The sequence below is a fragment of the Arachis duranensis genome, chromosome 5, assembly GCF_000817695.3.
Source record: "Arachis duranensis cultivar V14167 chromosome 5, aradu.V14167.gnm2.J7QH, whole genome shotgun sequence".
Classification (NCBI taxonomy): Eukaryota; Viridiplantae; Streptophyta; class Magnoliopsida; order Fabales; family Fabaceae; genus Arachis; species Arachis duranensis.
The window spans coordinates 52932330-52937357 of NC_029776.3; the positions used below are offsets into that span (position 1 = coordinate 52932330).

Here is a 5028-nt window from a genome sequence, read left to right on the forward strand (position 1 = left end):
TTAAAGCGGAAAAACAACTAATGATATAAATGCATCAGCTTGCATAGCATACCATTCATATTAGAATATAAATATGCACTACAAGAAAAATACCCATTCAGCCACACTTTTTTTAAGCTACATTTGAAAAGGGTAGCCTATTCATAGAATAGGCTACGCTTTTCTCCGTGTTGCCTTTTTATAAGAGAAAAGGATACACAATTGTAGCATCATTTAAAAAGTGTAGTCTTAGGTATTATAGAAATCACTTATAAAGCGTAGCCTTATCTTAAGAGCCATGGGTTCACTTTTTATACCAAAGAGTACGCTTTTAAAGAGTAACTTATTTGTCAGGTTTCAGGTGCGCTTTAAAAATGTTGCCTAATGTATCTCAGGTCAAATGTGTAACACTTAGTAAATTTTTTTTCACTTTACAGCAAATAATAATATACAAATTAAACCCCATCAAAAAAATAATATACAAATTAAACACTTAGGACTTAGCCAAATCAAATGAAACAAACGCGTAACCCTCACTACCTTCGTTAGCTGCTTTCCCCTTCTTCACGCCACTCATCACCCCCAAATCAAAGAAGACTCTGCACTCACCACTCCAAATCAGAGAAGACTCCACCATCACCACTCACCACTCTAGGAAGACTTTGCACTCACTCATCTACTCACGACGCTGTCACTCGTCTTCACCGTACTGCCGCTTCTCTTTGCTGTGGCTCACATCAAGATGACGCTGCGCTCAACTGAAAGCCTCTCTTCATTCGCTCACCATCATCGAGAAGGTATGCGTCCACCTTCATTTGATTTCTGAAATTTCAGAGGGTAGAGTTCCGATTTTAGGGTTTCAATTTGGGGGTTTCAATTTTAGGGTAGAGTTTCTGAACTCATGAATTGATGAACTGCGGCGTAGGAGAACTCATTCTTGTAGGTTCGTTCACCACAAACCCTAAGTCTGTTCCTCTATTGTCTTAGCTTGCGATTTTTTTAGCTATATTTCGATTCAGTTCATACTTTTCTGTGATCAACTTTATCACCCATTTCATTTTTGGATCATTTAACAGCTTGAAAAATTATTAAAACTTAAATTTGTATCCTTTTATTTTATTTTACTTGCTGATTGGAGTGTTGTTACTTTGAAAATTCATCGACTATGTTGTTTTTTTTTTCTTGATCAAATGAACTTATTCAAACATCTGGTGGCCGATTGTGTGTGTGTTTTTTATTATATATTTTTTCTAATGGAATATTTGAATGTAGATTTTTTATGCTGAAGCAGTTAAAAAGCACAGGGTGAAATAGAGTTTCTCTGAAAAATTTACTCATGCAAATTTCATAGATTACATAATTGAATTCTGAATCTAACTTGCTTCCATATCTATGATTACCATTTCCTGAACAATTTGGTGGATTGAGTTTAGAATTTTTTAACATGTGTTGTTGACTTCTCAGGAAGTGATTAGATGCATCCAAGTTGGTTTCAAAACTTGTTGGTTTTTTCTGCTTTGAATTTTTCTTCTTTTTTCCTTGTGAGATTCATGGTTTGAATTTAAATTTTAGGTTGTTGTCAGATTTAATTAGTATAGATACTATGCGAATTTAAATTTTTTTATTCCAACTGTTTGATCATTTGCTTGTTCCTGATTTGAGCTACAATAGTCAATAGGTTATTGAATTTAGAATGCTAAGTAATGCCATTCAAATAAGCTTAATGAATATCTCATTCAAACTGTTTGATCATTTATTTTTTCATTATGTAATTTTATGCAAAGTTTGAGCTTCTTATAACGTTAAAATAAAAAAAAGAAGAAAAATGTTATTGCGCTGCTTGTCACTTAGCTTGCATAATGCACTTGAGTTTCTGATTTTAGTTCCCATTTAGTATGAATTTGTGTTAGTCGGTTTTTTAGTTATGTCCTTTATGGTGACTTATTTTAGGAGTTTTAATTTGGGGGTTTTAATCTGTGAAATATGGGTTTGTGAATTGTGATTTGATAACATGCATGCTGTTGCTGATGAAGATGGTGGACCTGTATCCATTTGTGAGTATTGATGAAGATGGATTCAACTATATTTCAGACATTCAAATGCTTAATTTGTTTTCTGATCATAACTAGTTATTAAGTAGTTAGAATAAGAATGAACATTTTAAAGAAGATTCGATATGATGATTATATTCCATGAACTCTGTTACTGCTTGCTATTGATGACGTTTGTTTAAAACTGTTGTGAGTATTGATGATTATAGCAAAGATCATAGTTTACTATTGTGAGTGTTGATATGATGATTATATTCCATGATTTGATAAGTAGTCACTAACTACAGAAAAAGTGTTGGGGAAGCTGGTGGAGCCTGTATTGGTGTTTTGCATCTACTCAAAAAAGCAACAAGCGGATTGGTCATGCTATCCTTGTTCCTGAACCTATTGCACTAGCAGGTCCAGCTGCTACTGTGCCACCAAATCCTTCAACAGATTAGTGAGTATTGTTAGATCAGTGATTTTTTTATGTTTATCTTACCTTCTGATAAAGAATAGAATAGTGTCCTTATGTTTATCAATTTGTCTGGTTATTATTTTTGACATTAACTCCACCTTAAAAAATTTTGATAATCACACTTATTCACTTACTTAACATGTCAGGTGCTAATCAGTGCCACTGCTTATCGAAACTACGCAACACTACCGCAGGTCAGATATTGGCAATAGATTCTTCTGTTTTTTATTTATTTGGTCCAATTTATCAAAACCTTGCATGTTTTAATGTCACCCTATTTTGCTATACTCCTCTAATTTTCTTAGTGCCAACTGCTCTATCTACACATCATGTATAATTGTGAAACAGATTTGCATAATCTCATTGTCAAGAACAAAACACATAACTCAAGTTGTTGCAGCTGGGCTCAATCTTCCTTTTGAAGAAAGCCCCCAGTGTAACATTAGCCACTCAGGTCTAATTTCTGCAAGGAAGGCTGTTTAATTTCATTGCCTGCTTCATAATGGTTTTAGCCCTCAATTATAATCTTTCTTTTATTCTCTTTCACGTACGTCTGTTTTGATTAATCAGTTGACACTTGAAGTCCATTTTACTGTGTAGGTAGTGGAAGATCTCTGTGAGCGCTATTTTGGTCCTTCATTTGAACTTCTTTCACATGATAAGGTAAGTGAGATGTTTAACAGCACTTGAAATTAAGATGATTGGCATGATTTTGTGAATTTAGCATTCATCTTAAATGAGAATAATAAAAAACCAACAAGCTGAAAAGAGAAAAAGTAAGTGATCAATCAAATAGATACTGTGGTATTGTATCTTGTTTATCTGAGATATCAAATCTGCTAAATCAAAGTGCTTACTACTTTTGATAGGTAACGAGCTATTAGAATGCTTTTAGTTTTGTTCAAGGTGAGTAACTGTTACAATTGTTTTTTTCAGTTTCTTTGATTTGTTTCTATTGGTTTTGCAACTGTCATCGTATAATTTTGACTATGTTTACAGTGATCTGATGTATTCAAATTTTAACTTTGTTGACCGGTATGTCAAGAAGTATTAGACTAGTCCCTTTTGAGTTAGTTGATAGTTCTTTCTCTGCATTCACCCATTCAATGCAATTCTTGATTTCTTTTGTGCTGTTAATTGTCTTTCAGGTTCCTGGGCTTCAGAGAGGTTAGGGGAGATTGCTCAGGATTCAAATTATACAAAAGTGTTATGGGATATGCACAACTTGTTATAGGTCCTGCTGGCAGTGACAAGGTAATTTATTGTATCATCTCATTTGTGTATTTCTTGTCCGCAGTGGATTGTTTGGTAAATAATGCTAGGATTGGTTTGGGTGATAAATATCCTATTGGCAGTAAAGTTCAAGCTGTTTGGAGTGAAGATAGGGAATAGTATATTCAGCAATTGATTTTTTTTCTTTGTCCATTTATTCAGCAATTAGTATGATGATCATATATATTTTAGTATTTCAAGTCAGTTTGTGATCTTACTATTTTGGTTTAGTTAATTTCTATTTACACTTTTTTATGCACCTTTAGAAGAATTTTTTTGTTTAAACTTCTTAGAAGTGCAAGTATTTTTACAGCAGCCCCGCTCGGAATGAACACTAATACAATTGTTAAGGCCAAGAGTTTTCTTGATGGTGAAGATCAGCATGAAAAAGATGTGTTTGAGAAGAATCTGAAGGCGCTTCAGAACATTTTTTAGTCATTATGCCAAGATTAGAATATCAACGATTTTCTGTTTGTTAAGCTCTTTTCGGATACAGAGTGCAAACTTTGCATTTTAATTGATATGTGATACAAGTTTCATGTGACTTAAATTATCTTAAGTTATACTTTGATTGTTAATTGCTTCTTAAGATTATGTCTTTGAATTGTGTAAGGATAATTTTTATTATTTAAAAAAATTATTTAGTATAATTATGTGTTTAATTTTATTTTATAATATTTAACTCATTTAATTAAAAATGTAGAATTATATATGTAATAATATTATTAAATATTATGTTGTATGAAAAATTATTAGAATATTATATACATACAGAAAATAAAAAAAATAATAAGGAACCTAAGGCTACACTTATATAGGGTAGCTATGGTATACAATGTGGCTACATTTTACAGGTGATGCAGTAGCGTTGAAAAGCGTAGCCTATTCTCATAAAATGAAAGCTGAAAAGCGTAGCCTTTGGTCCTGGACAGCATCAATTGAAAAGCGCACCCTATTTTCAAACATCAAAAGCGTAGTCCTTGGTGCAAAAAAGCGTAGCCTTTGAGAATAGGCAACGACTGAATAGGAATCACTCCAAAAAGCGTAGCTGTAACCCAAAAAGTATAGCCGTAGCCTAAGGCATCATTTTTTTTTCACTTTTGACTATACTTTTCAAGTGTACTTGAATAAGTGTTTTTCTTGTAGTGATGGTAGAGGAATCATATAAAAATGTTCAAAAATATTCTCATTTAACAAAATATTATTGAAATAAAATTAGCATAAGGATCAACCATTAAAGATAGCTAAAAATAATGTAGTTCGAATTGT

The 5028-nt window shown here is 32.6% G+C and overlaps 1 long non-coding RNA gene across 7 annotated transcripts; it reads left to right on the forward strand.

Moving 5' to 3' along the window:
• Positions 1-501: 501 nt before the first annotated feature.
• On the forward strand, positions 502-4303 carry LOC110281751 (uncharacterized). 7 transcript variants are annotated; one of them, XR_008009384.1, is made up of 6 exons: positions 502-776; positions 863-922; positions 2318-2469; positions 2634-3393; positions 3636-3741; positions 4073-4303. It is a non-coding gene; the product is annotated as an uncharacterized LOC110281751 (long non-coding RNA). The 7 variants fall into 7 exon arrangements; XR_008009380.1 differs by lacking the exon at positions 863-922 and having other exon boundaries at positions 2634-3150; positions 3357-3393; XR_008009385.1 differs by lacking the exon at positions 863-922 and having other exon boundaries at positions 2634-2992; positions 3088-3393.
• The last annotated feature ends 725 nt before the right edge of the window (positions 4304-5028 follow it).